The 22,199-nt window shown below is 35.5% G+C and overlaps 1 protein-coding gene across 8 annotated transcripts in view; it reads right to left on the reverse strand.

Annotated features, from left to right (window-relative positions):
* Positions 1 to 22,199, reverse strand: part of NCOA1 (nuclear receptor coactivator 1) — a 242,279-nt gene that overhangs the window by 173,882 nt on the left and 46,198 nt on the right. For all 8 annotated transcript variants that reach the window (XM_041756554.1, XM_041756549.1, XM_041756551.1 and 5 more), the window contains exon 2: positions 10,682 to 10,816. The gene's annotated coding sequence lies outside the window, so the exon portion shown is untranslated. The remainder of the gene's footprint in view (positions 1 to 10,681; positions 10,817 to 22,199) is intronic.

The raw sequence follows: 22,199 nt of genomic DNA on the forward strand, positions 1-22,199 counted from the left end.
AAACTATGTGGTATCTGAACAAGATTCAGAATACCATAATTTTTAAATTTTTTAATTTAAATTCAATTAGCCAACTACAGAGCATACTGAACATCATTATAGAATACCATAATTCTTGATCAGCCACCCTACCACCGCAAAAGGTTCCAGAGTGAAATAAGAAAGGATGTACCAGGCAAAATTGCCTGTTTATTAAAGGGTTTGGACAAGCATCTAGGGACTCCTCCACCTCAGTTACAGGTTAGCCTAACATTTGAGACACTGAGAATAAGCCAACTGGTATCTTGGATTCTTTTATACTTAGACCCACATCTTAACCCACAGAAAAGAAGGAGAAAAAAACCAATCCATCAAGTATTTCCACAAATAGCCATGATGGAGTAACAGAAATCCAATTAATCCTCCTGCCTTATACAACCAAGAAACTGGATAAAATAGACTAATAAAACAATAATCTTCAGATATTGTACAACAAAGCAGGAGAGGGATTCCTGAGAAAGTGGGAGAGGAAAATGAGGTGAGTCCTATCATTGGCCCATCTCACACACCCTTGAAGCAGTTTCTAGGATGCAGCATAGAGAGTGAGGACTTCAATGTGCCTGGAAATCTCAGAGAGTTGAGGAGACAGAGACAGAGACTGAGGTTCAGGGAGGCCAACAAGCCAGAATTTTGGAAAAGCAAATCAAAGAAAAGGGAACTACACAGACAGAGCTCTAGAGATCTGCAGAGGTGTTCCCTTCAGGCTTTGGCAGGAAGTGATCTGTCATGTATGAGAGGAAACTACCTAAGGTTGGAGAAAGAACCACTGAAAAATAAACAGGCCAAAGAAGTCCTAAAACTCATACAAGATTAGGAATAGTTTGTCTTCTCATTAAGTAGGGTGAAAACACTTCATAATACATGAAATATTAAGTAAAATCCTCAGAAGATATCAACTCTAAATCAGCTCTAAGAAAACAGACTGCTCTAGACCTACCCTAACAAAGCTTCCTCAAAACAAAGCAAGTCTCAAAAAAGCATCAGAGATTTCAAAAAATTCAACTGCATGCCAAAAATTAGACTAACATCATTGAAAGGAATACAACAAAATCCAGCACCCAACAACAAAAAATTCACAATGTCTGACATCCAAAGAAAATTTAGCAGGCATATAAATTAAAAGGGAAATATGACCTATAACCAGGAGAATGACAAATCAATAGAAACAGATGCAGAACTGACAGAGACACAGAACTTGGCAGACAAAGATGTTAAAAGAGCTACTATAAATACGCTCAATATGCTCAAGAAGGTAGAGAAACACATGGAAGTGTTGAGGGATAAGTGCAAGATTTTTTTAAGGTCGAAATGGAAATTCTAGAAATGAAAAATAGAGTATCTGAAATGAAAAATACACTGGATGGGATTACAGTAGATTCGACACTTAACTTGAAAACACAGCAAGAGAAAAAGATCCAGATGAAGCACAAAGAAAAAAAGTACTGAAGAAAGGAAAAACAAAACACCAATGATATATAGCAACATACAATTTAATATACATGTAATTGGGGTCCAAAAACTAGAGGGAAGAAGGTGACAGAAAAAATATTTGGAAATATAATGGACAATATTTTTTTCAAACCATAAGCCATGAGGCTCAACAAAATCCAAGAAGGAAAAACAAAGCAAACCACACTTAGAAATATCATAATCAAACTGCTGAAAACCAGTGATTAAGAAAAAATGGAGGGAGGGATGTCTGGGTGGCTCTGTCAGTTAAGCATCTGCCTTCGGCTCAGGGCATGATCCCAAGGTCCTGGAACTGAGCCCCACATTGAGCTCCCTGCTCAGCCGGGAGTCTGCTTCTCCTTCTCACTCTCTCTCTATGCTCTCTCCCTAATAAATGAATAAAATATTTTTTAAAAAAGAAAAAAATGGAAAAACCTGCTAGATGCGGAGAATAAGACCCATTACGTACAGAAAAACAGACTTCACATCACAACCTATGAAACTGAGAAGTCAATGGAGTGACTACTAAATAATGAAAGAAAGATACTGTCAACCTAAAATCCTATATCTGGTTAAAATATATTTCAAAATGAATGTGGAAATGTTTTTAGACAAAGGTTGAGAAAAATCCATTGTAAGATGCAATGCACTTAAAGAAATGCTCTCTAGGCAAAAGGGAAAGAATATTATGTCAAAACTTGGATCCTTACAAAGGAATAAAGAGCATCAGTAATAGTAAATATAATAACAGATACAAAAGTCATCTTTGTCTATGTTTTTAATTTCTAGGGTTTTTTTCACAATTATCTTAATTTCAATAAAAATCTTTGCATGCAATAGAAACTAAAACAGTAACTCCCCAAAAGAATCTCACTCTCATAAGTAACCATTGTTAAGATATTCATACAGATTTCATAACATTAGTTGGGCATATTTCCATCTTTTTATAATCTCTAGAACAGCTTCTCACCATAGGAATTATATGTTCCTTGAAAGTTAGAAAAAACTCACTGGCAAAACGATCTGGCTCCAGAACCAATTTTTGGAGAAAATTCCTTAAACTTTCTTCCGTAGTTCTTGGTTTACCCAGATTTTCTCCTTAAAGCAGTTTGAGTGTTTAACAATTCATTTCAAAGAAATTTCAAATCAACTGCCTTATAGTTAAATAAAGCTGTTTCTTTTCTATATATACTTAAAAATCTCTTATCTATACACATTCCCTTTATTCTTTCATACTTTGGTTTTCTATCTTTTCCTTGATAAGATTAGGTTTATTTGTTTTTTAATCCTAATTAACGGCTCTTAGATTTTTTCAATTCTTTAGTTTCTTTTTTAATGTATCTGTTTCTGCTTTTATCTTATTTACATCTTTCCTTTCTCCTAGGCATTTATTTTATTGGTTTTGTTATATTAAATTCTACAGTTGAGTTGAGTTTTTTTAATCAATTTATTTCTAAGCATGGTATTAGTCTTAGCCTAAGTCTCATTTCTGTTAGCTTAATAATCAGTTACTGTATATTTGATCTTCTCTTTGACTCAATATTATTTAAGAACAGTTTCTGTTTGATTTTTCCAAGTGGTTGGAGTAGTGCATTTTAAACTTCTATTGTAGGGAGAAAATGGACGCAAAAAGTTTCAGCTTTTCTGGAATTTACTGAGGTTTGCCTTTGTGGCATAACCTAAAATTCATGTGTTTGTTAGTTTTACTGTTGTGTGGTCAACTGGAAAAGTATACTTAATCCCAAATTTAAATGAAAGCTTTAAAAGTGACTAAATAAGCCCTATTATAAAAGCAATGCAGGGGCGCCTGGGTGGCTGAGTGGTTGAGCATCCATCCTTGGCTCAGGTCATCAACCAGGGGTCTTGGGATTGAGTCTCGCATCAGGCTCTCAATAGGGAGCCTGATTCTCCCTCCGCCTATGTCTCTGCCTCTCTCTGTGTTTCTCATGAATAAACAGATAAAATCTAAAAAATTTTTTAAAAAGGCAATGCAAGTTTTGCACTACAGTCAGGATAAACAGGTCTAGCAATGTAAACATAAAATTAGGTTAGGTGCAAAACTGAGAATCTCTGTCCTTACTCTTAATATCGTAAGGACGCATTTAATACTAGTTAATTTAATTAATTTTGAAAATAGTGTTTGATATAGAGTGACTTATCAGTATTTTATCAGTTTAACTCAATTAAAAATGAACATGAAAATGAATTTAAAAAGCTACTGAGATTTTCAAGAACTTTTGGAAATTCCTTGAAATTAGAAATTTCATAGGCAAAGAGAGTTTAATAATATAAGGAATTTTCAAAAACAAATAATGCATCCCTCCTTCTTCTCTAACATAGTAAAATGTGATTTGACTAGTGAGTAACATGTTAGTACTACAACCTTTCTTGGGTGAGACACTATACTCCAACTAATACATCTATAATTACAACAACTTTTCAGGAGCCCTATCATATCAGAAATTTATATTGAACTAGCTAAATCACTGGTTTTCCCAAATCTATCCTTTTGCAGTTTGGTTGAACTAGAATAATACACTTGCTTTTCTAATTTTGATTAGAAATTAGATTTCTGAATTTTTTTTTTAAATTTTTATTTATGATAGTCACAGAGAGAGAGAGAGAGAGAGAGAGGCAGAGACACAGGCAGAGGGAGAAGCAGGCTCCATGCACCGGAAGCCCGATGTGGGATTCGATCCCGGGTCTCCAGGATCGTGCCCTGGGCCAAAGGCAGGTGCCAAACCGCTGCGCCACCCAGGGATCCCCAGATTTCTGAATTTAAACTTTTGGTTTCACCCCAAGAGAAAGAGATGGATGAATCCTGGGTCTACTGTGAATTAACCTCAAAAAGTAAGCCTTGAGACACGTGGATGGCTCCGTGGTTGAGCGACTGGCTTTGGCTCAGGTCATGATCCCAGGGTCCTGGGATTGAGTCCTGCATCAGGCTCCCCACAAAGAGTCTGCTTCTCCTTTTGCCTATGTCTCTGCCTCTCTCTGTGTGTCTCTCACGAATAAATAAATAAAATCTTAAAAAAAAAAAAAAAAAGTAAGCCTTATTGGGACACCTGGATGGCTCTGTTGGTAGAACACATGATTCCTGATCTCAGGGTTGTGAGCTCAAGCCCTGCCATTAGGCTTGGAACCCACTTTAAAAAAAAAAAATACTAAGCCTTATTAAGATTCAGTTTCTTATACATAAAATAGATGTAATAGTTTACATCTCACAGGAATATTGGGATAGAATCTGAAAATATATATAAAGTGTCTGTCACAGTGCCTGGCATACAGTGAACATTAAATATTAACTATTATTATTATATTTTTGTTTTCCTTATGTCAGCTTTCTTTTCCCTTAAAGTCACTAATCCCAAACTCTGTAAATGCCCACATTAGCTATGCCTCCTCATTTATGATCATGAACAGAACAATAAAGATCTCAATGCCTTTACCAACTCACAACAGACATTAAATTGAGTACCTCTCAATTATGCTTAATTCTGCCTATCACCTTTTTGTTTCCAAAGTATCCAGGTGTAGTTTGTAAAGTATTTCATCTTTCTACTCAAAGCTTTCATGATCAGATAAAAGTATGAGTTTCTATCATACACATTTATCCTATTTTTCAAAAAGTATCTTTTATCTCTAACCAATAAACTCATAACAACAAAACCTCTTCTTTAATAGTCAAGTGACTGATTATTCAATTTTAATAGCTATGCCACTCAATAATTATAGCTGTCATTTGAAAAATGGAATTCTTATACCACTACCATCTTTAGTTTCCAAATATTTTAATATCATTTTCAAAAATACCAGTAAAGATATGTTAGGTTGCTACAGTTTATGGCTATACAAAATCACAGGTGCACCTGAGATAAAGGAAGTAGCATGGTGAAATACAAAAAAAATAATATAGCTTTTAATTAGCTATACCAGGTCTTTGGATGGCTACCTTCTATAACCTTTAGGAAAAGGCTATAATTGTGATTCATCTCTTTTTCCTGAGGGTGACACTCAAAATTTTCCTTCTTACTAGAGCCTATATGCCTCCTTTCATGAAGTTTAGCTATCCTAAAATCCATGGAGTTGGAACAAGTCACATTTCCTCCTAAATTGTCCCATACCACCCCCAATAAGCAAGTATTCTTTTGAAGACCAACTCTCTCAGTAATCTTTCTTAAACTCAAAGATAATTATAAAAAAGTTCCTTGCAGAGAACACAGAGATTACTCATTAAACCACCGTAATATTACCAACAGTTTTTGCCACCTGTCCTAGGCCTAGCTGTCCCAGGCCTAGGACTTCTATTAAAATAACTAAGCCATATTCACCCCTTCCCATTTTAAAAATTAATTAACGCAACGGAACAATTTTTAAACAAAATCATGAAGAAGTTACCTTTTAAATCAGAAGGCATATATTTACTACATACCTATTATGTGCTAAATCATATACTAAGGGCTTTGCCTAATTTTACCTTATATAACCTACGTAAAGTCAGGTGGGAAGTAATTATGTAATAGGTGTGAGGGCTGGGGGAAGGATGTAGTAGTTTTATCTAAGATTCATAAAGAAATTCAGCAAACAGGACCAATGAAATCAACAAGTGATTGAAAGTAAAGTGAGCCATGAATAGGCAGCTTACAGATCAGGAGGTAAATTAAAAACAAAACTGGTCCTTGATAAAGTCCAATCATTGCCATTAATCTCAAGTTTCCTTCTCATTTCTCTTTTTTTGTTCCTTACAATTAATTTGTTGAAAAAAACAAGTTGTGTATCTCAAGGACTTCCCCAAAGCCTAGATTTTACTGACTATATCTCCATGGTATCATTTCGTTTGTTGCCTTATTTCTGTGTTTCCTGTAAACTGGTAGGTAGAGCGAGAAGCTTGATGAGATTCAGGTTCAAGTTCAATTTTTTGGCAGGAATACTTACTAGGTTGAATTGTGAATTTTCATTGAGAGAACTCTAACATCTGGCTGTCTCTCTCTGTGATGTTAGCAGCCACTGATAATCTTTACTTATGTCCAGGAATTCACTACAAAATGCTGATGTTCTAGCGCATCTAGGTGGCTCAGTCCCGTTGAAGTGTCTGTCTTAGGCTCAGGTCACAATCTCAGAAGTCCCCCATCAGTCTCCCTGCTCAGTGGAGAACCTGCTCCTCCCTCTACCACTCCTCCTGCTTGTACTCATGCACACACACCCTCTCTGTCAAATAAATAAATAAAATCTTAAAAACAAAAACAAAATGGTGATGTTCTATTTATCACTCCTTTTTCATTTATCAACCAAAATACTCCTCACAAAAGAAACTTCCTCTCTTCAATTATTTGGTTACATTCAGGTACAGCTGGCTCCTTAGCATACTCCAAAGAAAACTAGTGAGTTGTTTTGTAAACTATCATTATGAACTCATACCTTCTCAACACTAAAATTCATGATAACTGTGAATATGAACTTACAAGTTCAGTAAGTCCTTACTATTTGAAATATTAAATATATTTACTATGCTGTGCCCCCTTGAAATCATAGAAATGGCATTATCAATATTAAAAATATATTTACCTTATTTTACTAAAAAACTAATTAAACATTTAAAGCCCTGTCATACTACCTAGCTAGCATGCACCACTGTGAAAAAGCAGGATCCTATTCTTACTGACCATTCCTTCACAAAATGCTGAAAGGACATGTCTTTGGTGGTCAAAAATTGCTTACATCCACAATTTTTACTACTTTGATATTAAATCACAATCAGAAGATGCTGATTACATTACTGAAGGGGCACCTGGATGGCTCAGTCAGTTAGGAGTCAACTTTTGATTTCAGCTGAGGTCATGATCTCAGGGTCCTAAGATCTAGTCCCACAGCAGGCTCTGGCTCTGCACCTAAGAGTGAAGTCAGCTTGGGATTTTCTCGCTCCCTTATGCCCCTCCCCCCTGCTTGCACACTCTCTCAATAAATAAGAAAATAAATAAATAAAATCTAAAAAGACTCAAATCACATTACTGAATGTCAATTCTCCCTGAAAAAGCAGATAGGAATTGATACCCTGGTATAATTTATTTTCCTCACAGATTAGGTGCAGCCTTTCCTGCAGCTAACTTCATGAGGCTTTGATCACAGGAACAAATGCAACTTTTCCAGGCAATACTGGCTTTAAACAAAGGCCACCAACCACCACGAACAACAACAAAACAAAACAACAACAAAAAACTCCTCTGCTGCAGTATGGATTTCTCAGTGATAAACAGTAACACATCTCTATGAAGTGCTGGTATGTTCTCTAAACATCAGTGCTTTCATCCAACTGAAAAACAAAAATTCTGCTAGCGTGCACACATGACAGTAATTGCTTTTCCAGATGGTATGCCTTTGATAAGGGATTTTTGCCAAAAGCTCATTTTACTTTCTCTCCAAGCATAATATTTGCCATTAACTTTGAAACTGGTTTTACAAGCTTCTCACTAGTAGCGCGAGTTGACCTGTTTTCTGCTATGAGAAGGGTAACTGTGAATGATACTTCAGTACTGTGGTCTTCTCTTTCTTTAGCAACAACATTCATTACCTCACACTGAGTAGCATTATTTTATATAATTTACACACATTTCACTTTTCATCACAAGTCTAAAAAGCAATATTTCTAAGACAAAAATATTAATTCAATTCCTCAGGGTGGCATGAAAGTAGGAGAGCCAAAGCCTGTGCTCTTTCCATCATGCCGCAGAGAAAACTGTAGTAAGGGAATACCTATTCTTCTCTTGTTGACATTTGTTTTCAAATGTTTTCATGCATCCAAATAAAATATTTTTTAAAGGTACCATTTTAACTTAATGTAAACTGTTATCTAAGACATAACCTTATAAACATTCTAGGGCCATAATTCAGGTATTGATTTTGTCTTGATCCTCCTTGAAAAAACCAACACCCCACAATCTCAAAATCTAAAGTCCCCTCAAAAAAAATTTTTTTTAAATATTGTCAAAATGTATCCTATAAAATTTCTGAGCACAAGTTTGTGAAATTTTCACTATTTTTCATTTCCAAAGGGGAAAATGAAAAATACTAATGAAGGATATCACGTGCAAATGATTGTAAATGAGTGGGGAGATATGAGAAATTGAGGAATTAGAGACACTTTCATTTAAGGATTAAGCAAATAAATTTAGCTATAGGGCACTTTCACAAATAGAACCATAAACAGTTAACAGCTACAACTAAGTAGTCAGCAAATTGATTAGAACTTCCTATTCCCTAATCTTAACTTTTGTTAGGAATCTGAACACAGTACTATATTACTTAGAAAGGGCTTCCAAATTTTGACTTTATGTGCTTGTTTTATGATTTTTTAAAAAAGATTTTACTTATTTATTCATGAGAGACATAGAGAGAGGCAGAGACAGGCAGAGGGAGAAGCAGGCTCCATGCAGGGAACCCGATGTGGGACTCGATCCAGGGCCCCAGGATCACGCCCTGAGCTGAAGGCAGCACTAAACTGCTGAGCCACTGGGGCTGCCCATTATGATTGTTTTTAAACAGGTTTTCAGATGAGTGTATTTAGCTTCCTTAGCCCCAAGAGTAAACATTTGAAGTACAAGATTTCTTCAACTTCATTTATAATGAAGTTATAGAATAATTTATATTCTTCCCTATATCTAAACTATTCTTTACAAAGCTTGGACTTTCAACTAATGTTGTTAAGTGTTAGTTGAAAGAAGATATCTTTAAAAAACAAGGGAAATGGTTCTGATAAGACACATTATATATTTAATTATCATTACCATTTGATTCAAAATGATACCAAAAAATTTTGAGGAGTATAATATATCTACTAGCTGCCAAGAACAGTTTTAAAACTTCTTATCGAAGCAATCTAATTCTTCTTCATCTGCTACATGATTTAAGGTAACTTTACTTTCACAAACATTGCTCAGTTATACCACCTCCTTTAAAAGGTTACATATAACTATAGCAGTCTTGGGATTTTCCAATATCATGGATTCTTACTATTTTACAACTTACTGCGTTACATATTCTTCTTCCAAAACAACAAAATGAAATTAATAATCCTAGTAATAAGTGATAGATTTTTCTCACATTTTCTTCTTTGTAGTCCTCAAGATTAATTTACAAACCTCTATAATGTATACAGAGAATCAACCAACTTTGACCAGATCCCTAAAATAATTATTTTCCATACTTCTTTCCTATTTGGAAAACATAATTAGAAGAAAAAAATTTTGTTTTTAAATAAACACCAACCTAACTATATCTAGTTTGGCATATATGTGATTTTAGAAAAATAGAGTATGGTGTTTGTTTTCTGTTGACACTGTATTTCCTTTGATTGTTTTCAACAGTCTTATGTAGTCTTTAAAGTTGGGATCCACCCCATGACTTGGAAGTGTCACTTGGTTCTTTAATTATATCTCCCTTTCTGGTCTAAGGGAAACTACCCCATCAGATCCCAAAGGTCCTACATGGACAGTCTATGAGGAGTAAAAGTGATACTTCTTAGTGAATAGAAAACTCTTAATAATAAATTTAGGAGTACAGGAACAAAAAAGTTTCCAAATCAAACTAAAGGACAATCACTAAGATTTCATGTATCACGTGAGCTGACTCTGAGTGCTAAATTCAGCTACTAATCTCAGACGGTCATGACATAAAATAATTACTAAATTGACATTTATTTATTCCAGATCTTCTAACATAGTTTACTCAGTCTTAATCTGCACTCAGTATATTTATCATTGACATGCTTAATTAAATATAAAGATTACCTCCCTTTAAAATCTCGATTTTTTTCTCAACTAGTTTTAAGGGGAAGTGAGTAGGGAAGGGTGAACTATTCTATTTCCCGCGGCACCTGGGTGGCTCAGTTAGTTAAACATCTGACTCTTGGTTTCAGCTCAGGTCCTAATCTCAGGGTCATGAGACTGAGCCCTGCATCGGGTTCCACGCACAGTGTGGAATCTGCTTAAGACTCTCTCTCCCTTTCCCTCTGCTCCTCCCCACTGTGCTCTCACACATGCTTGCTCTCTCTAAAATAAATAAATAAACCTTTAAAAAAAAATAAAAGCTAACCACTAACATAAAAACTTCTAAACTTATGAAATCTATATATATAGAAACCAACATTATAAAATGACTTCCAATGAGTCAGATTTAAGTAAATTTGTGCCTCAAATACCTTAGAAAAAGTAGAAATCCTAAATCTTGGTGTCTTCATTTGGAACCAAAATTTCCTACTGCATGCTCTTGCTGATGGTCCTTGATTTTATCATCAGAGTAAATTCCAGTTACATTTCCACTAATATGGACAGATCTAAAGTAAGAGAAAGAAGATACATTTAGTCTACTGAAAACATGACAGACTTTAGATTCTGCTACGTATCACTGTTTCCCTGTAAGCATGCAGATTCTTATACAAATGCTTTAGTTGTTCAAGAAACGCCAATTCTTTCTTGTCCCCACTACATATTTTAAAAATTGAGATTAAAGATTAAAGGCTAAATAAATAAAGTTAATAAGAGATCATTAGTTACTAGCTTTCAAAAGTTCAGATCCCTAATGAAAGTATGCAGAGCAAATTGGGCTTTGCACTGGAATTCCAAGGAGACCAGGACCCTCAACTATCAGCTTACTCATCAGAGGTGCTGACATCACCCAGCAGCAGTGGCCTCAGTAATCTGTTTCAGGTAAAGTGGAACAATAGGAGAGAATGGGATTCCTAGCAGAAGATACCTCAATGTAATGGCTAGCATTCATTACTGGATACTGGCAGTGGGATAGGACAAATTAGATTTTTCTAAACTAATGGTAGTACTATGTCTTCCCACATTTATCTCAAAGCTAACTCCTAGAGGCACCTGGGTGGCTCAGTTGGTTGTCTGCTCTCAGCTCACTCAGGTCATGATCCCAGGGTTGTATGATTGAGCCTCCGCACCATCCAGTCAGGCTCCCTGCTCAACACAGAGTCTGCTTCTCCCTCTTCCCCTGCCCCTCCCCCAGCTCATACATGCTTGTGAACACTCTCCAATAAATAAAATAAAAAATAAAAATAAATAAAAAGCTAACTCCTAACACTGGAGGGACTTGGCAGACATAAGAAATGTGAAACCTACCAGCTTTCATTACTTAAAGCATAACTGGTTTAGGCTTTACCACCAAGGGCTAAGCTTTCTACTAAATTAATATCCCCTTAGATTACAAAGACAGAGTGGACAGAGTGGATTAGGACCACAGAAATCATTATATCTCAGGTCAATTCAGGAATCTTGCTAGTTAATTCTACCTATGGCTTCCACCCATCACCCGTGGGCTTTACTCAAAACACAAACCATTCTGGCCAACTCACCTCTCCCCTATTTTCATGCCCACAGTGTCTGTCCTCTGTGCCTTCTCACTCACCTCATGGGTTCCCCTACCATTGCCCTTCCTTCCAAACTTTTCCCTTGGGAATTTCTGGAAACCTCTTTTATATAGTGAAACAAATCACCTCTACATCCTCAACCTATCAACGAACGCTTCTTTCAACCACTGGGCTAAATCTGACGCTTAAGAACCCTCTAGAATGAAGGCTAAGGCAGTAGGCACCCTAACTCACAAGCAATTCCATCCCTTCCCTCAGGCTCAGGCCATGTGGTTGTTCTATACTCTTCTCTTCATCATTCAATACCCCAATCTATCTTTTATAACCTAGGTCCAGATTTAATCCCTTAGATGCACTCCACCTACTCTCATCTCTCCAGTTAGTAACTGTGCTATTACAGTCTCGAAATCTTGTTTGCCACCCAAGCTATCAATCTACCTAATATGTTACTTTCTTCTTTCCACTTCACTACCCTCAAATTCCTAATCCTGGTTCAATTTAATCACCTGCTAGGAAGAAAATACCCAACCATGTGGACTGATCCTGCTATAACATTAAAGTCTTCAATTTTTGACATTGAATGTTATCCAGTGAGCCTTTTATATGTCATTAATCAGGTCCTTCCCCCATTACTCACACTGCCTTTCTTTCCAAACTTTTGCCACACTTCATCTTCCAATCCTATGGGGGGTGGGGTAGGAGAGGAGTTTCTTCATGTTTTCCTTAATTGTTTATGTAGGTTGTTTACGTTGTGAAAACACTGTTTCTTTCATTCACTGAACATTTTCTCAATTACTGGCTTTTAACATAAAAGTTTTTTTCTTTTTAGGTGGCCAGATTTGTCCACTACTGCCTTCTCCATTTCTTTTACATTTCTCTGCTTAGAAATTTCTCCCCTTTCAATGATAGCAGATACATACTCTTGATTTTTGCCTTTTTATGGGCTAATTGTTCCAATACTTCATTCCAAAAGATGTATGGAATGAGATTTTACTCTAAACTGTTTTCTGAATTGCCAGCCAGTTTTCCTAAAAACATTCAGTAATTCTTACCATCCTTTGATTTATAAGGTTGCCTACACACACTGTTCCTTTCTGTTTTAAGGGACCATCCATTCCACTACCGAGTCTAGAACTGAAATCTTTCTAATAGTGCTAGAAAGCCACCTTTCTTTCTTCCTTTCTTTCTTTCTTTCCTTCTTTCCTTTTCTTTCTTTTCTTTTTTCTTTTCTTTTCTTTTCTTTTCTTTTCTTTCTTTCTTTCTCTTTCTTCTTTCTTTCTTTCTTTCTTTCTTTCTTTCTTTCTTTCTGATATGTTATTTATTTATTCATAAGAGAGGCAAAGACATAGGCAGAGGGAGAAGCAGGCTCCCTGCAGGGAGCCCAATATGGGACTCAATCCCAGGATCATAACATGAGCCAAAGGCAAAGATGGTCAACCACTGAGCCACCCAGAAGCTCTGAAAGCTACCCTTCTTACATATTTATTCACCTAGAGTCAGATTCATAAAACCTTGTTCTTCATAATTTTCTGTGTTCTGCATTTATTTTTTAATTCATAAAATCTGATTTCCATAAAATAAAGGTATCTCACATACAATTTTTATTTCATAGGCCAACATTTTTTGTCAGCTCTGAAGTATTTTTCAGATGTTCCTATTGTCTTTCAAGATTCACACAGTTATGTTTATTACTTTTAGTTTACTTTTTTTTTTTCTAAGATTTTACTTATTTGAGAGAGAGTGCAAGCATAGGATGGGGTAAGCAGACAGAGAGGGAGAAGCAGACTACCTGCTGAGCAGTAAGGCTCATGCAAGGCTCAATTCCAGGACCCTAGGATCATGACCTGAGCTGAAGGTAAACGCTTAGTCTCCTGAGCCACCCAGGTGCCCCAAAAAAATCAACTAAAATTTTAACAAATTCTTAAAGACCAAAAGTAGACTCATGTGTCAGTTTGGAATGGCTGGGGATCCAGACACAAGGGGAGTTTATACTCAACTGTAAGTTCTTCTACATGCCTCAACCAGGTGCTCACAAGAAAAATTAAAGGTAAATTAGAGAGAGCCCTGCATCAATGAGGAAAGTGAGCAGGAGGTGACAAGTACTGGCCAGAATCCCAGCCTGATGCCCCAACCTTTCCTTAAACACAGAGCAAAAGCCCAGAGCCCTTAGGGAAAGCACAGAAAGACCCTCTCACACTAGGGTCCATGCAAAAATCCGCTGCCTCAGAGGAGGACAGAAGCAAAATGCCTTTGCCTCTGGAGGAGGGGGAGAAAATAGTGTCAAGCCCCCAGACACAGGCAAAGATACACTGATGCAGGAAAAGTTAGAGGCAAAAAAGAATTCTGCCACTATTGGGGAGGGGGAACAGGAAAAAGTCTTGGACAAAGGATCCTACACCAGTACCAAAAGAGATCAACTACCACGGTGGGGGGATAGGGGGGTGGATATTCTTCCCCATGACCAGCTACAAATGGCAGAGCTTGATTGCCACGTGGGAGAAAGAGGAGAAAAGCCAAGAAAGACCCACCACCAACACCCAGGAACATAGGGCCTGACCAGGATTAAGTCTGGACTACAAACAGAGAATCCCATCCTGCCCCACAAGCAACAATAATCACTAGAAGAGGACAATAACATAAAGAGAAATTTCTCAGGTGCACAGATACGCAAATATTGTTGAAAGATGAGGATGGTATAGGAACACAGAAAAATCCTGTAGGATCACGTGCCACACTCTAAACACAAGGGAACAGCAGCCAACTGTTGGAGAAATTTGAAGCCTGAGGTACAATGAAGGTAATGAGGGTAAAATAATCCAAACCAAATTCAATTCATGATTAGATTGACTCAACCTCCAACACAAACAGCCTGACAGAAGATCATTGCAATCTCTCCTATTCTTCTGTACACAACGATGAGCTTTAAATCAAAAATTACACAAAAGCAAGAAAAGAAAAAAGCCCTTTGTCAAGAGATAAAGCAATCAACAGAACCAGAAATGATTTTGCTATTGAAACTAACATTTAAAAATAACTATAAATATGTTAAATGATCTAGTAGGAAAGATGGACAACATGCACAAACAGATGGACATTTTCAGCAGTGAGATGGAAACTGTAAAAGAAAGGAAAAATATAAAAGATAGAAATAAAAAAAATTTTATTAGAGAAAAAAAATTCCTGAGACGGGCTCAACAGCAGTCTGGACACAGAGGAGGAAAGAATCAGTGAACTTAAAGACAAGCAAACATAAATATTTCAAAATGAAACCACAGTTTAAAAAAAGTGAAGGAAAAATACATCTTAGGGCATTCAGGAGTTGTGGAACTATATCAAAATAACTTCAAACAAATTCCATTCAATTGAAGCTGCAAGAAAAGGAAATAAACAAACAAAAAACAAGATAGAAGAAATATGTAAGTAAAGGCCAAGAATTTTTCCAAATCAATCCAAGACAACAAACCAGAGAGCAAAAAATCCTAGAGAATCCCAATCATAATAAGAAAATGTATACACACACAAATATACATGGATATATCACAGCCAAAATACAGAAAAACAAAGATAAAAATTTCAAAGGCAGAGAAAAAAAATTACATACAAAGAACAAAGATTAGTATTTCCTTTTCTTCAGGAAGTTACACAAGCAAAAAGACATTAAAGTAGAAAGATAAAAAAAAACTGAACATAGAATTCTATAGCCAGAAAATTATTTTTTCAAAAATGAAGAAAGAATTTTTTGACAAATAAAATCTGACAGAATTCACTGCCTGTAGACACCAAAAACGTTAAAGGTAGTTCTTTCGGCAGGAATGAAAATTACCAGGTAAAAATGTGAATCTACAAAAAGGAATTATGAGGATTATAAAGAAAAGGTAAATATAAAAGCCTTTTTTAATTTTTATTCATTTTAGAAGGTTATATAAGAACACAAAAAGTAATAATGTATTGTGGGATTATTAACATATATAGAAGTAAAATTTGTGACAACATAAAGAGGGAAGGTAGAAAATTATATATATGCTCATAAGATGATCATGTGACACATAAAGCAGTAATAATGTTACATAAATAAAAATTGCCAAAGAGCCAGAGTGGCTCAGGCCCTTAATCTTTTGCCTTCAGCTCAGGTCATGATACCTGGGTCTCAGGATGAGCACCATTTCAGGCTCCCTGGTTCAGCAGGGTGTCTAATTCTCCCTCCTCCTCTGCCCATCTCCCTGCTCCTGTACTCATGCACTCTATGTCTCTTCTTCTCTCCCTGCTCAAATAAGTAAATAAAATATTTTTAAAAATAAATAAGTAAATAAATACTGTCATAAGTGAAAGTTCTATCTTTTAAACCTTAAACTAGTGGTTCTCAAACAGGGGGGGATTTTACTCCCTCAGGGACATGAAGCAAACTCTGGAAACTTTTTATTTTTTTAGAGAGAGGGAGGGCACATGTATACAAGTTAGGGAGAGGGAAGGGGGGCAGAGGTAGAAGGAGAGAATTATTTTTTAATTAAGTATTTATTCATGAGAGACACACAGAGAGAGGCAGGGACATAGGCAGAAGAGAAGCAGGCTCCCCGATCAGGGAGCCCGATGCAGGTCTCATCCCAGGACCCTGGGATCATGACAAAAACAAAAGGTAGATGCTCAACCACTGAGCCACACAGGTGCCCCAGAAGGAGAGAATCTTAATCAGGCTTCATGCCCAGTATGGAGCCCTACACAGGGCTCAATTTCACAACCCTGAATGATCATGACCTGAGCTGAAATCAAGAGTTCACCACGTAACCAACTGAGCTACCCAGGTACCTTGGAAACATTTTTTGTCGTCACACCTAGGGGGGAAGTGGTTGCTCCTGTCATTTAGTCAACAGAGGCTAGAGATGCTGCTGAAAATCCTATACTGCATACAGGATATCCCCTCTGGTCCCCAACAGCAAAGAATTATCCAACTGAAAATACCAATAGTGCCAAGGTTGAGAAACCATGACTAGAGCAACTGCTACAATATATATGTATGTATACAGATATATGTATATGTATATGTAAAAACATTCATGTATACATGTTTATATGTGTGTATACACAGACATATAACCATATATACAGAATAAGCCAAGTTATTACATAAAATTACTTTATAATTATAAAATAATTATAAATGTATAATTTATAATTATAATTTATAATCACAATTATTTTATTTACATACATAAATTATGAAAAGGACTAATTTAAAAGAAGGCAGGAAAAAAAGGAAAAAGTAAATTTAAAATAGTCAGAAATAGAAAACTAACCGGGATGCGGGGGGGGGCTCAGTTAAGCATCCGACTCCTGATTTCAGCTCAGGTCACAATCTCAGGGTAAGATCAGGCCAAACATCAAGCTCTGCACTGGGTGTGAAGCCTGCTTAAGATTCTCTCTCTCCCCCTCTCCCCCTTCTTGCCCCTCCCCACTTCTACTCCATTTCTCTCTTAAAAAAAAAATTTTTTTTTAAATAGAAAACTAGCAAGATAGATTTAAATTGGGGATCCCTGGGTGGCTCCACAGTTTGGCGCCTGCCTTTGGCCCGGGGCGCGATCCTGGAGACCCAGGATCGAGTCCCGCATCAGGCTCCCGGCATGAAGCCTGCTTCTCCCTCTGCCTGTGTCTTTGACTCTCTCTGTGTCTATCATAAATAAATAGATAAATCTTAAAAAAAAAAAGATTTAAATCCATATTTATCAATGATTATATAAATAAAATTATCTAAACATCCAATTAAAGGGTAGAGATTATCAGATCAAAAATGAAACCCAATTGTATGCTAGCCACAAGACACTTACACTACATAAAGGAACAATTCACCCATAGACATAGCAATCCTAAATGTATTTTCACTTAAACACAGCTTGAAAATAAATGAAACAAAATTTAATAAAACAGGAGATTAGACAAATCCACAATTAAAGCTATAGACCTTACTACTCCTGTGTTATTAATCAACATAACAAGAAAATAGAAAACCACTAACATACAGAAAAGTTGCAAATGCTATCAACTGACTTGACCTAATTGGACATTTACAGAACATTCTACACAATGAGAGCAGAATATACATTATTTTTTTTTAATTTTTATTTATTTATGATAGTCACACAGAGAGAGAGAGAGAGAAAGAGAGAGAGAGAAGGAGGCAGAGGGAGAAGCAGGCTCCAAGCACCAGGAGCCCGATGTGGGATTCGATCCCGGGTCTCCAGGATCGCGCCCTGGGCCAGAGGCAGGCACTAAACCGCTGCGCCACCCAGGGATCCCAAATATATATTATTTTCAAGGGCACATGAAACATTCACCAAGAAAGACCATATTCTAGGCTAGATAATGAACCTCAAGATATTTAAAAGACTTTAAGTCAAATAATGTATTTTCTCTAGCCAAAACAGAATTAAATTAGAGTAAAAAACTGACAGATAAAGAATTATCAAGGGTTAGTAATTAAACAACACAGTTCTAAATATCCCAAGGGTCAAAGAGTAAGAGAAATCTTTGAATATTTTTTAACTGAATGAAACTTAGAACATATCAAAATTTGTGGGATACCTCTAAAGCAGTTGTTAGCAAACTCGGAGCATTAAATGCTAATATTAGAAAACACGCAAAGTCGAATCAATAATGTAAGTCCTTCTTAGAGTAGTAGAAAAAGAAGAGTAAATTAAACACAAAGCAATTAGAAGGAAGAAATGAAACTGAAAACAAAAAACAATAAAGAAAACCTATGAAACTGAAATCTAGTTCTTTAAAATATTCAACAAAATTGGGCAGCCCGGGTGGCTCAACGGTTTGGCACCGCCTTTGGTCCAGGCCCTGATCCTGGAGTCCCGGGATCGAGCCCCACGTCAAGCTCCCTGAATGGAGCCTGCTTCTCCCTCTGCCTGTGTCTCTGCCTCTCTCTCTGGGTGTCTTTCATGAATATATAAACATATCATTGAAAAAAAAAATAAAACATTCTACAAAATTGAATAAACTTCCGACCAGAATGATCAAGAAAAAAAGAGAGAAGGTACAAATTACTTATATCAGGAATGAAAAGGGAACATCGTTAGAGAGCTTATAGGTATTAAAAGGATAAGAGAATATTATGAATAACTTATGGCAATAAATTTTATTACTTCCATAAATGTACCAATTTCTTGAAAATTTGAAGACAAACTACCAAGTTCATTAAAAGAAGAAATCAGATTATAAGAATAGCTCTTAAAAAAAAAAAAAAAAGAATAGCTCTTGATATACTAAGGACAATTTAATTCATAATTTAAAACCTTTCCATGAAGAAAGCTGTATGACAAGTGGCTTCCTTGGTAAGAAAGCCAAGTATCTAAGAAAGTTGTATCGTATTACATAAACTCTTGCAGAAATACATAAGAAGAAAACAATTCATTTTAACAGCACTATTCATAAATTTTAGCACTACTCTGACACAAAAATCAGACAAAAAAAATTTTAAGAAAAGTAAACTATAGGCTAATATCCTTTCATGAACACAGACATAAAATATCTTAACCAAATATTAGAAAAATAAATCCAGCAACACATAAAAAGAAATATGTATCATGACCAAATGGACTTTATCCCAGGAATGCACTATTAATATTAGATCAATATATGAAAAAGAATCACCAATGTAATTCACCCTAACAATGGATTAAAACATAAATGATCATCTTAATATACGAAAAAATATATTAGAAAAAGCCCAGTCATTCATGATTCAAAACTCTCAGAAAACTAGGAACAGAATGGAACGTCCTCAGCCTAGGACATGAATCTACAACAAATCACAGCTAATATACATAATCATGAAAAACTAAATGCTTTCCCTCTAGGATCAGGAATAAGGCAAGAACATCTGCTCTCACCACTCCTACTCACTGTACTGTACTTTCAGTACAATAATACAAGAAAAATAAATAAAAGCCCAGAAATGAAAAAAAAAAATCAAAACTGTCTTTTTTCACAAAAGACTGTCTATATAGAGAATCTCAAAGAATCTATTACTGAAAGTAAAAAAAGAATTTAGCAAAATTGCAGAACACAAAGTCAACACATAAAATTCAACTGTATTTCTATACAATAGCAATGAATAATTACAGATAAATGAACAAAACAGCAATTATATTAACATCAAAAAATTTAAGATAAATATAACAAAATAAATGGAAGATTTGTGTGCTCAAACATATGAAAGTCTGAGTGAAATACCAAGGACCTCAATAAATGGAGAAATACTGTTTTCAAATATCAGATCCATCAATATTGTTAAAAATAGCAATTCTTCAATATTTATAGATTTAACCTAAGTCCCAATTAAAATCCCAGAAGATTTTTTTGGTTAAAAACTCACAAGCTGATTCTAAAATTTATATGGAAATGCCAAGAATCTAGAATATTCAAAACAATTTTGAAAAAAAAAGAAAGAAGAACAAAGTTGGAAAACTTACACTACCTGATTTCAAGACTTTCTATTAAAGCTATAGTTATCAAGACACTGTAGTTTTGGCATAGGATAAACATACAAATCCAGGGAACAGATCTACAAATTTACAGTCAAATGACTATCAACAAAAGCACCAGGGTAATTCAATGGGAAAAAAAATGTCTTTGTAACAAATGCTGCTAGAACAATTGATAATTTATATGGCGAGAACAAAGAACCTTAACTCATACCTCACATCTTATACAAAAAAGTAATAGACCTAAATATTTAAAAACGCAAATCTATAAAACTGCCAGAGGAGAGCATAGGAGAAAATTTGAGAACCCTAGGTTAGCCTAGGAGTTGTCAAACTTTTTTGCAAAAAGTATTTTCAGCTTTATAGGCTATTCAGTCTCTATTGTATTCAACTGTCATTATAGCATGAAAGCAGCCATAGGCAATATGTAAACAAATGGGCATGGCCATTTTCCAACAAAACTTTATTTAGAAAAATAAGCAGTGGGTTAAATCAGCTGTAGTCTGCCAACCCAAGTGAGGCAGAGTTCTCAGGTGTGACAGAAAAAGCACAAACCATGAAAGAAAAAAACTGATATATCAGAGTAAAACAAAATTTTTAAATTCTGCTCTTCAAAAGACAGTGTTAGGAAAGTCAGGTCACAAACTTGCAGAAAGTACCTGCAAAACATTCCTAAAGAACTTGTTCTGGGAACATAAAGAACTTTTCAATATAGTAAGACAATAAGCAATCCAGTAAAAATAATGGCCAGAGATTTTGAACAATGCTAAAATGACAACTCTAACAAGCAGTCTCATTACTTGCTACGTTTGTTTAATCTTTCCTACTGGCCTTTAGGCTCCCTGAATCTAGACTACTCCTGTCTGAATGGAACATCTAACATTCCAGCTTACACATACACACACACACACACAAAAAAAAAAAAAAGAAAGAAAAGAAAAAGAAAAAAGAAACAAAGCTATCAGAGCATTTCTGAAGTTAATGTTAGTATATGTACCTGACACAAAAAGTGAACTGTCCTAAAGAATTACGGTAAATAGAAATTTTCCCCCAATCATCCTATTCTTTCTTTATTAAGTATTCATAGGTATTCTTACACATATAAAACATTTACATACTTTTTTAATGAAAGTGGTGGCTTACTTACAGAGCTTCTTATTATGATTTTTTAATTTAATGTAACTTAAGATTTTTTGTTTTTAAAGATTTGGAGGTTTTTAAAAAGATTTTATTTATTTATTTATTTGAGAAAAACCGTAAGTGCAGAGAGGGGCAAAGGGAGGGAAAGAGGGAGAAGCAGGCTCCTCACTGAGCAGGCAGCCAGCCCTACACTGGCTCAATCCCAGGACCCTGAGATTAGAATGCCTGAGCCACCCAGGCATCCCTAATACACCTTAGAGTTTACTTCACATCACCCCTTTTAGAATTCCCTCATACCCTTAACAATTTCATAATATATGAATATATCATTATTTATTTAACCAGTCTCTCATTGATGGGAAACAATTCTTATTGTTTCAGTATTGACAATGCTGTAAATAATATCTGTATACTTATGAAGTGGAATTACTAAATCAAAGGGTATCTTGATTTTAAATTACAATAGCCTTTGCTAGACTAGACTCCACAAGTTTATCAGAACTTAAAAATAATATATATGGAAATATGTCAGTAAATCTTCTAAATCAGGAAAACTAAAAATAAAGCAGAGAATTCTCATAATAACAGCTCTGAAGAAAGAAGTTTTGAAGACTTTTAACTCTAAATAATCCAAGATACTCATTAATCCAAGATAAATGTATACAGATTGATGAGAATTGTAAGCCCTAGCATGACCCCTGTCCATTATCCTG

The sequence above is a fragment of the Vulpes lagopus genome, chromosome 5, assembly GCF_018345385.1.
Source record: "Vulpes lagopus strain Blue_001 chromosome 5, ASM1834538v1, whole genome shotgun sequence".
NCBI lineage: Eukaryota > Metazoa > Chordata > Mammalia > Carnivora > Canidae > Vulpes > Vulpes lagopus.